This window comes from Varroa jacobsoni, unplaced genomic scaffold, assembly GCF_002532875.2.
Source record: "Varroa jacobsoni isolate VJ856 unplaced genomic scaffold, vjacob_1.0 contig03257, whole genome shotgun sequence".
Taxonomy (NCBI): Eukaryota; Metazoa; Arthropoda; class Arachnida; order Mesostigmata; family Varroidae; genus Varroa; species Varroa jacobsoni.
In genome coordinates this window covers 19,507-33,422 of record NW_019214986.1, presented here as the reverse complement: position 1 = coordinate 33,422, position 13,916 = coordinate 19,507, and positions in this window count along the sequence as shown.

The following is a 13,916-nucleotide window of genomic DNA, read 5'->3' as shown; positions in this document are numbered from 1 at the left end:
AGCCGTTACTTCGGGAAGAGTACTGGAAGTACATGAAACATACTCGGTAAGGACCTGTACTCAACCCTGTCACAAGTACGCAAAAATGCTAACAATTAATGACTGTATTTGGCCTTACGAGCATGCCTACGAGCAGGCGGCAATTCGAGTGCATATAGGCGAGCAAATGCGTTGTGTTGGGTTTAAATGACGAGAACAATTTCGCCAAAAGAGTGGGTTAATACAGGATGCGCGAAATGCATCGGGACCAATGGTAGTTAACGGAAGCATTTTTTTCAGCGCACAGATAATTAGAAAATAAACGTATTTCAAACGAACGAACCCTAGAATGTGTATGTTCAGTTGTTAGGGTAAATGATGCGAAATTTTTGAATGGGGATAGGTTTTCTCCAGCTTCTGCTGCTGTCTACGAATTGATAATAGAATACAGTTCTGTTAAATCAAATAATATTGTTATTTAATCTCTTTAACTCAGTGAGGGGATAGATCGTAGCCCTCACAATAAAAATTACACACATTTGGATAGAAGCAAACAATTAAGTAACGGCACGCTTCACTGAGTTCATAACGTAGCATGCCAAATTATAGATAAACAGAAAATTCTTGTACGGCAACATTAGATTTTCTACAGGCTTACCATGAACTTACCTTTAATAAGTTTGATTCAACAGGTACCAATTGATCATTTCAACGCATGTGGAAGAATGAAATACCCGTTTAGAAAGTGATTTCACAGAAAATCCGCCCAGATAAATCTTGCGGATATTAATTCATTGCTAATTAATGCATTGAAAAGTATACTTTGCTGCACAACTAACTGACTTATAGTTAAACGAGTAACTGATTTATATAGATTATAGAAATAACAACAAATCTTTTAGCGCAGCGTTATAAAATCGGGTTAGATAATTCATTAAAGTCCATCGTTTGATCGCAACGAAAAGAAAAATATAATGAAAAAAAAAGATCGACGACTGATGTATGCAAATAGCAACGTATATCTTAGACAAGATTAAGATCTACGTAGGATAATTAGATTTCATTTAAGCACCATTGACAACCTATTTGATAAAATGTGTGAAGTAATAAATTAATTTTATACTTGTATTTGTAATCACCGCAAAACAAATGAACCTTCCTAATTACTGCGTAAATCACCGTGGGCTATAATATCTGGTAGACGCCTGTTCAGCTATTGCCCATGCCAGACAATAGATAGATAGATAGATAGATAGGTAAATAGATATTTAGTATTTATCACTCGTGCAAGACGACGCGGTTCATGCGTATAGCATTATCTATAATATATTAGGCTGCGTAGGTATTCGAGGCAGGTATATGTTAGATACCGAAGGTTGTACAAGTCCTAATGTACAACTAACGGTCATCGTGTGTCATGGTGGACGAATGTAAATCTAGCTAATTCGGCACAATATTAAAGAGAAGAAAAGATCGACTGCTGCTTCGATTAAGATAGTGGCAAAACGTTATTGAAAGCGACGATATCAGGGGGCACCAGTGATGTTTAGGCAGACTGTTGAACGACGGGTCTGGAAGTAGATAACGAATGTTCTAACAGTGCAAGCTTATTTAGTTGCATGGGAAAGATATGGGCAAGATGTTGTAATGAGATACCGGCTCATACTACGATGTATCTGATTCCCTTAGATAAATGTTTTTTTAGCATGCGACAGAATGGGCTTTGTGTGTATGCTTATACCCATAAGCACATTGAGCTATTGAAAGGATGATGAACAAATGCTCTTCAAATAGCCGCTAATCGTTTGCTTTTCTAAGCTTGTGAACAGGTCCTCGGAATAACCTCTTCGATATGACATCGAGGACCTGGCGTCACGAGAACGTCTAGCCGGGATGGGTGTTGCTGGACCTATTTGGGCAATAAACCTTTGAAACGATACGGTGACCATTTTCCAATGCTGAAACTTAAACCAGCTACGGCCACGAGTTCGTCATTATCACGGCGACGCACTCACGGGTGCGCATTAAACTACGCCGCCTTTAATCGTTCAACGTTGAAGATGAGACACTTGTTGGGTATGTAAAAATCCACATGAGCAGGTATAATTTTAGCTGGTATCAGGTATACAATGACGCCCTACCGCTACACTGCCTTATATATTGTACCTTCTTCGATTCTTTATGTTCTAGACAAACCATGCATATTCTTACGTAGTCGTATGCAACTTCAGACGTATGTTGACTTTTTCAAGCGGATTTCTTGGTAAAAGCCAGTGAAGTTTATATCGATAACATATACATGCATGTTATCGATCTAAACTTCATCAACAAAACCTAAGTCAAATTAATGCTGAAACAGCATAATGATCTGGTCGATCAACGCTTCCATATCTTAACGTACATAACAGTGCATCTAGTTGTAACTAGTGTTAGAAATAAATTATTAGAGCTCAATGTCGAGGACAGGCTTTAGGCATTAATCCAGATGGCTGGCCTCTCGTATAATAGAAGTGCGTGTTTATGTCCGACTTCAAACCTAAGTCACCACGTGTCTTTTAGCAAACACTGTGCTATTGCAGGATAACGTAGTTAGTAATCCTAACTCATCCTTACTAATCCACTATAATGACGTTATGTTAACCTACCGAACGCCGCCGCCGCTTTTCGGATTGTACTTTAATATTGCTAAAACCATGTGGTGACGGTTTTATCAATATTAGAGTAAAAATCACCAGTTAATACTAATAGTTAGAGTGATTGTAGCAGACACGACTCTTCTTTGTACACAAAAATATTCAAAACCATTCAAAAGAAAAGGAACTGTTCTTCGTGCTGCAGCAGCGTCCGCTATCGACTGAATTTGGCGAGATTAGAAAAAACCTGCTACTCATAAGTTACCGACAGCTACTTTTGTTTCCCTATATATACATATTCGATTTGCACCGGCCTTTTTATAGGTTAAATCGTGAGGGTAAATTACGGTCTTTGAGGTAATCTGTACTGCTGCTGCTCCTTTCCTTATAGCAGTTATGTGTGAATAAGTATATATGCATTTACATGTTTGGTCGAGTGCTACCAGAGAGATCAATCTGAAAGTGCGGATAATTAGGAAGAAAAGAGGGGTATGACGAGGTTTTTAAGTTAAAGAGACGAGGCGTGGCAGGAAAATTTAAAAAAAAATCTGATTATTTGAAGGAACTCGATTACCGCCTTTAACAATAGATCGATGCCAAAGTGTATTATTTAGGCAGTCGAACAACAAGTGGAATTCAAACTGAACAGGCACTTCACGAAGTGGCGAAGCTTGCCGATTGTGCTTGGATTAACGTAGATGTTGTCTCCGAGTAGTGATGAGAACTGTGGCTAACAAAAAATGGAAATGATGTCGGACGAAATTTGTCGGGGCACATGCACCGTCACTAAAATATCTGTGATAATAGGTTTTTTTTAGTGTCGAAACCTTAATCACCGAAACTTTTCAAATCACACTGTAGAAAGATTGCCATCAAGAACAGTAGCTAGCTGCTCTGCAGTTGCGTTCAAATTGGACACTGAATTATAATACATAGAAATGATATAAACATAACAAGTTCGAGAGTTACGTTTCAGATATACTTTGTCCGAGCTAACGCTAGAAAAGGTGAGACGTGCACAGGACACGACCTTCACGTACAAAGGTATGCGTGTTTCTCGACGCTGGCTGTCGACAACACACATGCAAGATCACTAAATACCTTGAAACGATTCGTTTGATCATTTCAAGTGTTTTCGCACTTCCGGTTTCCAGCCAGGACTCCGGCTATCGCTAGATTGATTGCTCGTCCCGTGAGTGCAGAGTTTATGAATGGGAGATTTCAATACGTGTTGGGTCTTAGCTATTGCACGGTCACAACACGAAATATCTATGCAGCACAATGCTGTACCCTATGGTACTTGACTGTGATCTCTTGTCCGACTTGAACAGCGAGCGCTTGAACAGCAGGTGGCCTGTTATATTTCTTTCGTCAGCGGTTTTATCACACAGTGAGATGGCTATTGACGATAGTACGATTCGAGGGTAGTGGATATCGCGTTGAGCGGACCTTGCCGGAAATCATGCATACGAATATATATGTATACATTGTACAACGCTGTAATGTAACGATTGACGCAACCTGGTACTGTTGTCGTTTTTATCGTGTTGTCGCTATCGAGATGCACAACCGAGATTGCCCCGCTGCCCACGGGAGCGACGCGAAAGAAAATAGCAAAGAATAGAATCAGCCTAGCGTGACGCCTTTATCTATGCTCGATCCGTGAAATCGATAATAACGTTTGTTTCTAAGTAAACATTTTCTTCAGATCGCCCCCAACAGTATACAATACACGCGTATGCGCTATATGAATGCATGTGAACGTGAAGTATTATTCAGCACACTGCCTTTTTTGAGTCTTCTCGACTCGACAAGGCTCGCGACATTGGCACAAGTAAGTTAGCTGAAGTTTGTATCAGAGCCTATGACCGTACTGGAAGCAGATTTAACCGCATGAGAGAAGCAAAACTGACCGAAAACGAGCAGAAAAGTATCGCTTAACGTACCATTCCGCGATTGAGATATGATCAATAGCTTAAAGACAAGCTCGATTGCTGTCTTCAGTTGTATGTCATTGTATTGTGCTACGGCAAGTCAGTTGGCCTCCTTCGTCTTGTTTCCTTCGTTACGTCTTGTTGATACTGTTTTTGTTGCCGTCGTTACTACTGCGAACGCCGATGCACTGTCATAAGCAAATATTTACGTGACCTTAGCAGGCATTCGTGACTGCTCAACAGTAAGGATTCTTAGCAAAGCTGTTTAGGAAGCTTCTATTTGGAAGCGAGTCTCGTGTCTCGGAGCTATGCGGGTAAAGTATCATGAAGCGCTGGACAACAACGACAATCGTTTTGCCGTTATGTCAGACGGTATTACGAAACGATATCGTATTGGCAATTGGGAGGAACGAGTCAACTTGTTCGTAGAACAGTTCATTGCGTAACCATTTGGCAACGTGATCATTATCGTGATTCGTATTACAGGCAAACAAATGCTACTTGTGCATGACGCTCTCTCATATCATATTTGTATGGTCTGAACTGAACAGTATTGAAAATTTGACATTCGTAAAGATATTCCGTATAATAATTCTTTATATTTGCTATTGTAGTCGACAAGAGTAAATATTTTCGATAGACATTGTCACAACGGCCAGTGCAGTGTTTTTTTTGGGTGGGGGGGGGGGGGGGCATCATGATAGAACATGAGCGAGTAAGGGAAATGTACCTTGGTTTGTTTCATTATAATAATAAAAATAGTAATGTAAGAATTATTTTGATTTTACAGCGTAACTCAAGTATGAATTGTGCACATCACTTATCTGCAAAATATCAATAAATTCCGAACTCTTTTTTATGCGCAAAATGTTCATAGACTTATTATTCAATACTCATTATTCCAGTTTTAGGTACGAAACATAGCTGCCATTGTTAGCCAAATGATAACCACTCTGCCTGCGTGTGCCGCGCATGCGCACAAATACCTGATTGATTTTTAAATTCTCCCGCTCTTTTGCCCGCTATTCATTGCACATGAATTCGACTGAACTTTCTGTCAGAGCCTAGGCTGGGGGACGGGGTAACTAAGATTTTTTGCCCTCAACAAACTTTCAAGTAAATGATGTATCACGTAACTTCAAACTTTGAGGTCCCTTTGAACTTTATCGTTACGGAAGCTCGTGAGATGCGCACGATCCCGTGAGCACGCAGCCTACATATGTGTCTCTCCACTTCGTACTATTTATTATGGTCCCACTAGTTACCAAATCCATATCCATAAATAGCAGTCGTTGTCGCAGCCCCCGTCTTATTATCAGGTAGCTGGCATATCGCTTTTCATTGGCTCTTCATTAAGATCCTTCTTAAGCCATAATAAAGCTATACGTTTATCAGCTGATCAATCTGACGACACGCTGCGCGATCCCCGCCTTTGATTCGTTTCCAACATGGTCATCATTAATCCGCTACCGCTGTCGTTATGCTAAGCGCAAAGTGACATCGAGCGCTTCCTTTACGATGACATCATCCAAATAGCTTTATTCCTATTGACAAACTCACACTTCGAAGACATGCATGGACAAGCGCGTTATTTGATTCTCACATGTCCTACGTCAAAGTTATGACATCTCGCTAGAGGACGATATAAAAACATCGTCAAGATAGGCAATGTCTAATTTGCACAGATAAAACTTCGGAATTGTACAATCGAATATCACGATTTGGGTACCGTGTCAAACGCATATCACCTTTAGTCTTTTTGTGGACGAGAGACCGGTCGTTGTTTTCGGATCGCAGCTTACTTTCCTGCTAATCTCACCCATTCACTCCGTCGATGACAAACCTCGTTGTCCTGTCAGAATACTAATCGTACGTAGGTGTACACTCGAAAACGTCAATGAAAGTAACCAACGATGGTAAGAACAAACAACCCTTGCGTACTTCTGCTACGCATTCCAACGTAGGACTCGATAAGTGATGTTGCTGGTGATGGAAGAAGGTATAAGGCCGCAAACGGCCAGGCTAAGAACCATCCGACTAAACTAACTCAAGAAATGCTTCTCTTTGATTGAGAGCACCGGCTCCGCATCACGAAGGAAACTTGCTGTGATATTCGGCCGGATGATTGCCGTCGCCATTGTTTCCTCTAGCGATCCATGCGGCTTAGACATGCGGCCGTACACCAATGGATAACGAAAACGACGCCGGAACAGATAGCGAAAACCGTGTGCGTTGATCGCTGGTAGTAGATAATAGCTGGCGAGAGACGCTTCTCGCTCTTCTTTCTAGCGAGAACGGGAGCAATCTGTTATTTAGTGGCACTACCGCCGCTATCTCTGCTACCGCAAGCCTCGTCTATGTAACAGAGATGACATTTGCGTGATCGGGACCAGCACCCCACGGTCGCGCACATACATACGCATACTTAAACATAATAGTGAAATCTATGTAAATTTCCGCGTCCTCCTATTCAATGTTTGAGCGAACAGAATTCGCCAGATGTCAGTAACGCAGAACTCATTGGCAGAGCTACATGAAACAAATGCAGAATATCGCAGAGACGAAAGTACAAGGCCAAAACGATGGCGAAGTCGAGGATTTACCCAAACACCCGCTGTTCGGCTTCGTCTAATGAACCAGTACCGCTGAGTCATATGTGTCGTAGTCTCTTGGCCGCGCGTCTGCTCGTCCTGCTTCTGGCGCCAATGTTTTATTGATCGAATTCGCAGCAAACGTAACATAGCAACAAACAGGGCAGTAATGGGACCATATCTTCTAATGAACCTAACATAACCGAAGTAACAATAATATCCACATCATAAAAATGCGATCCCGTTTAGCCGGCTCAGTGTGTTACTACTGTTAGTATTTGATGTGAAAAATACGCGAGCGTAATAATTATACTGAGCAACTTGATTTGGTGGTCAACGCGGCCTCACGGTAAAAATGTGTGCGCGTGTTAAAATTCACACCGTTTCCTGAATCTGTCGCCGTCGTTGTTTCAGACGTCCACTGTTCGAAAACGATTTTTTCTTTCTTCTACTTAAAAGTGCAAGCGCGTACACAAACACGCAAAACGAGCCCAGTTTCTACAAGATGTTGAATTGATGAACAGGAATAGAAAAAAAATAACATTGTATTATATACATTTATTGTATCAGGATCATCTATTTTAACGCCGTACGTAATGATAACGAAAAGTAAAATTATCTCGTACCCGTCATCCGCTTACGGTGTTTTGTCACCTGCCTGCCATTTATTGTGTGAATGCTTTTCGGCGTGTGCAAATCGAACGTAGATAACGATGATAATAGCGGTAATAATAATAGGCAACAATGTAATTTGCTATCTCATTATATCTGATAAATGCAGGTAAGCTTTTAATACGACAGGGCTAAAGCTATATTAAAATTATTATTACTTCAACCTTCAACGGTCCGAAGTGCTCGCATCAACAATGAATAGAATTCTTCAATTAAAGTAATATATCTATCTAGCTATCGAAATATTGTTTCCTATAGTCATTGATTTACCTTTATGTGGCAAAAAGATTGTAATTGTAGTTGTCGATTTTGGTGTGGACAGGAAATGACCTCAACTTACTAACAAAATGTCTGTCGTTCGGTTTTCCTGGTATTAGTTGCGTTACATTATAGTATTGTCTAAAGATAGAATAACGTGCTTTTTACCGTAACGGATAGAGAATTGGCATCGCTTGATTCTCGCTTGCTTTAGCGTTGCGATTTACCTGTTCGAAATTAATAACAAACGTAAACGCCGGTCTTCTCGTGGAGCTATCGTTTGTGGTCATGCATAGAATCAGGATGCGTAAGTTAGGTCAACAAGATAAGGTTCGTCATCAAGACAAAAACGTCATCTGCGCCGGACAACCTTTTCGGCTTTGTTCGCTTACCTTCTGCCGCTAAAATACTGGAAAAAGTTCAAAGCCAGGCGACTTTTCTGAACTATGAATATTAACTTTTTCCATATAATGAAGTGCATAGAGCTATGTTCGAATGGCAAAGAAGAACGAGAGGGGTCAAGCGGGGAACTGGTACAACTGTATCACTTGTGTTGGCTGGGGAGCAGCGGGGGGTGTTATCGCGGAAAGACTCTTTTTAAGAATCATCAATTTACACGGTGATGCACTGATTACGCACAACGTGTATCCGTATGGCACTATTGCCTTAGCTAGTAATGCCGAACATTAAACCAATAGGGCAACAATCATCACAACAACGACACGCTTTGTTTTGTCGCCTGGCTGAGTGGTCGCAGCTCACATTGACTCTAACGATGACAGTCACTGTAGCGGAAGAGGGCGCCGAACGCAATCAACACGATATTTTTGATACGCTGTTATCGACCCATACACTGCTCGAGTGGATACTCTGGGCATAATTGTGCGTCAAACTCGAACAACAAAAAAGCAACGACACTAACGACAGAATAGGCTGTCCGGAAGTGGAAATACAGCGGACCGCGGGCACCATGTACGGAGCCGCATTGATGTCGCACGGATCTGCCAGTTTTTTTTTATGGTTATATGCTGGCGTTCGGTAAAAGCCGAGGCTGTAAAATCAATCTGTTACGAATAATAAAAGTAGTTTGACATCTCAAAGTTCGATCAGACTCTGGCGATTTTTCCGGATGAGACTGACCGTACCAAAGCGATAGCACAACGGTGCGTCGTCACTGATTGATGGTGATGCTACGCAGCGTCTAGTGCTTAACAGTGTTCGGGAGTATGAACGCCTGAACTGTGAACGGGTACTGCGGCCCTGAGCTCCCTTAATCTCGGCTAACAGACATTGCCGCTGTGAGATACATCGGACTCCCACGCACAGACTGACGACGCTGTCCCCTGTGAGCTTCTTGTAGTTCTTTCATGACTATTATAACGTTATTTGTTTCCTTGCGTTTGCCATTGGCTAATAAGCCAGTGGCCAGTATGCCCATGAAAAAATTGCATGCCGTCGACAACGACCCTGAACGGCAGTTCCTGGCGACAGACGTAGTACGTGGCTACGTAATGAACAAAAATGATCATCGAACTTTTATCTACGTCGAATTAAAGCCGAGAGAGATTTTTTGCTCTTTTTTTTTTTAATTTTTTTTTCGTGGTTATCTGACTTTTAGTCTGTACAGAGCCATGTGCGCGTGTAATTATGATACGCTAGCCGAATTTGGAGAGCAGACTTTTTGATGGCACACCTACTGACACGGATGATTATTTTGTAGAAATGGCAATGAGACTAGCCGTGTTAGAACGACGCATTTGACCATATTTGCTTGGGTGTAACGAACTGCAGACGGGTACGAAAACGACTGATTGCGATGTGAGCATCTTCAATATCCTGCGCCAGCATTTTGTATAACAACAATGTTGAAACGCGAGCATATTAGAAAACAGTATTGTTGTTATTAAACAATCATACGATAGATGACGGCAAATCTTTATGTTTAGTTTGTGTCGCCATCTGTCGGCAATCAGGTTTCAACTCATCCTGGCTTTCAGCGCCACTCCTATAGATTTTCTCTTTGTATATAAGACTAATGAATATTATAATGTTTTCCGCTTTTTTCTTAATCAGGAACCTGGAAGCCTCAACATACACAGAGAAACCAATCAGTGAAACTGCATCAATGAGTTGACATCCTACACAAATGAGTTACCTTGATAACGCAGTTCTGTTTTTACCTTTTACCAAAGGACAAACGGCGCGATCAACCATTATCACAAGCCAGTAGAATACTATTGAAAATACTTCGGATTTACTTCCAACAAATAGAGTTTAATTTCCAACATCCAAATTCACGAATCCTGCAAATATCAAATTTTTATAATTTTTCCATAATTTTATAGATGCTACACTGGTAATGTTGAGCAGACTGCATCAGTACACCGTCCCATGAATATTTACGGCCACATTCTATAAAGATTCAAACAGGCCAACATATTGCCGCAGACTTGTTCCTTCATTTTCCACCAATGTACTCCCTCTGGCAATTTTATTCTTTCATCTCGTACACGTCACGTCCAGTTATCTACCTGACAGGGCAAAAGCCCCCGTTTCCCATCCGGCCATAAATGCCACCGATATCTATCATTGGAAACGGATGCGTTACCGATTGAACCGCGTTGCTTTTTCGACATCACGTTTTCAAGACGTGGGTCACGCGCGAGAGGTACGGTAGACGCGGCTGCTGCGGTAAGAGCAGGCAATAGAATATGAGTTTCAACATCAGCAAAAACAATCTTGCGGACATAGACAATTTATTATCGCGTATGATTTGAGTCGTCTTATTGTGTTATATCGATGATTAATATAATCATCACTGTTATAATTCATGTTTCACGATGGACAAATGTAACAGGAGTAGGACCAGGCGCACATTCTTGAAGTAGCTGCTGGATAACGTCAATGAAAATCAGCCTAACTCGGTCAAGATTATATTCAATCCGTCCATACTGTCGGTTGTTCCACAGCGATAGCAGAAGCAGTTTCAAACATGCGTATACGAAACCGCGTAGATTTAATGAATAACTCTAAGGAACAAGAGAAGAATATGGCACAGGATCAGGACAGGCCATGCTTAGATGGCGTGCCGTTTTGGCATTGTTTTGATAAAGACGTAATGGCTAGAACAGTGGATTTTGCGCTGTGACCATCTACTAAAGCCAAACGTTGATTGCCATTGATCAAAAAAAAATCTGGATTGTGATTATTATGATTCTTATTTATATATTTCAAACGGTTACGGTTATAGCTGTGGATGCAATGCGGGCAGCTTTGTGCGATTTTGTGTTTTGAAATAACCGCGCATTTTGCGCCGCGGTGAAGCGGCGGAGGCCCAGTCAAATCAATTGGTCTCAAAAACGAATGATGTACCAGCAATAGTCTGTAATTTTCTATTTACTTTGCGATTATATTTAGCAAATTCTTGTCGGAGAAAAATATACCCAATGATAAGATACACAATGCGATACAATCGTTAACTGGAACGTTAGTAGCATTAGAACGTTTCGGATTTTACGTACCTTTACTTTTTTCCATATTTCAGAACCACAGACCATATCTGCATTTTGCTGATACAGCGAGAAAATTTGATACCTGTTGTTAAAAGGCTCATTCATACATTCATGCAAGGTAATATAAATAATGACTTGAGGTATATTAATTATGATTGTTATCACTCTACGGGTTATGGACAAAAATAGAACAATTTCCTATCAAGTGTATTAGGTTTTCATACGTGATTTCAAATGATCAAGTTAGAACTTCCAGCGTAAAACCTCAATCCAGTTAACAACTAATTAACAATAAGCTATACGGGTCCAAAAATCGATAGAAATAGTAATGACTAACGCCAAAAGAGTGTTCGTGTGGAACCAAAATGGAAGCTAATTGACACACTATATTGAGGATGCGTCCGGCGCGTAGGGTCATCCAATCTACTCGTTCGTAACTTGAATCGGAGATATGAGAATGGGAAATATTAGAAAAAATATTACAAAGAGTTAACTTCAAACGTACAGAGCAATTTAGAGCGCTGGCTTAGTGTCACATGCCTTTAATATGCATATCATGTTAACTTATTGGAATAAAACCTTCTACCGTTTGTATACAAAGTACCTGGTAAGGGTAAATATGAATGAACTGACAGATTCGAAAGCTGCCTGCCCGTCGTTGCGATGCATGCTAAGGATGTTGTTGTTGACAGTATATTGTACTGTACCTATTGTCAACATTAAAGTCATTGTTATCAAACAGGCGGGATTCGGAACGGGACGGGTCATCATGTTCAGCACGGAGCTATCGTACAAAGACTGCAAACGCCTTTGTAATCTTACGTTACTATATATAATTATAATCACCTCCTAAGAATGCAAGTTCCGCAGACACACATTGCGACACTATTATAATTTTAACTATTGTATTATAATTAGATCGTAACAGAGGAGTACTATGGAATCGCAAATAGTCCACATAGACAACCGCCGCTGTTCCAGAGTTAGCGAAGCGAAAATTAGGGAACGAGCTCTTGGTAAGCTCCCACGCCAAATGAGTTTGCAGGTGACGCTGAGGCCCAAAGTCGGTTCGACCGCACCCGAAGTCGAAAGAGAATGTTACTTTATATATATCACAACCTAAATTGCAAATAGCCCTCTTTTGTACAAGTAAACAATAATAATAATGATAGTAATAATGGCGATGCAGCATAAAGATAACGTGAAACCTTATCAGCAAGATTAGCATTTAAATCATGATTTAATACTGATGCTCGTTGCATCCCGCACAATAACGTATTAACTGGCGCCTTTTATATTGTATTCATCGGTAGGCTTTTCACGCCACGACGGGTGCGTTACAAATTGGTCCACCGTTATACGATTGCCTTTGTTTACACGTTTTTGAGCCCAGGGATTGAAATCAGTTACCTGAAATATTCGTTTTAGCTCTAATCAAAGCCGTTACAACATACGAAAGCAATAGGATTAACAAGTGTTGCGTTCGCTCAGCAAATTGTATCAAAAAAAAAACACGTCGGCGCAATGCCAACATTTCAAGCTATATCTTATTATTATTAGTAGTAGTAGTAGTAGTAGTAATATTAGTATTATCTGCTACGCCTTGACGAAGTTAGATACAGTGTAGCAGAGCCGCTAAAAGAGTTCAATAATAATATATCTTACATAAATGTATATAGTTAATCTAAACAAATTGCGATCTACAGACGACCAGAAAATGCTTTATTGCTAATATATACTCCCCCCCCAAAAAAAAAAAAAAAAAAAACTAGATTTATCGAGCAAATAAATTCAGATAGCTTACTCAAACAGCAAAATTCTTCGTCGTTTTGTCGTATCTCTCGATCCATTCATTCTCGATGCTACGCCATCTAACTCTACTCAGCAGTAGCTTTGCGCGTAAGTGCCTCCAGCCCTCAATAGCCGCCCACATGATCTTCTACAAAGCATATGATTTGATCACCGCCAGCGGCGATAATACTCTGCCAGGCAGGCAGGCAGGCAGGCGAACGAGCAATCAGATAGTCACCACGACGAGCAGCAGCTTCAACCCCGTTCCCCCAAGTGATCAACACATGACCGTTTCGTACCTGGCCCAGTCTTGTAACGCTTCTGCCACTTCTCGACATTGATAGTGCTAGTTACATGGATATGACATATACTTGTTTAGTTTGGACGATGACGACAAACGAGGCAATGAAGACCAGCGTTTTCTTAGCCTTCTTGTAGCTTCTTCGTGGCACTAAACAACGACAGCATCGAACACAAGAAGAACGACGACTTTGCTCAGTAATGGTGCCATCAGCGGCCGGCAAATTGACTAGGGCCGATGATCGC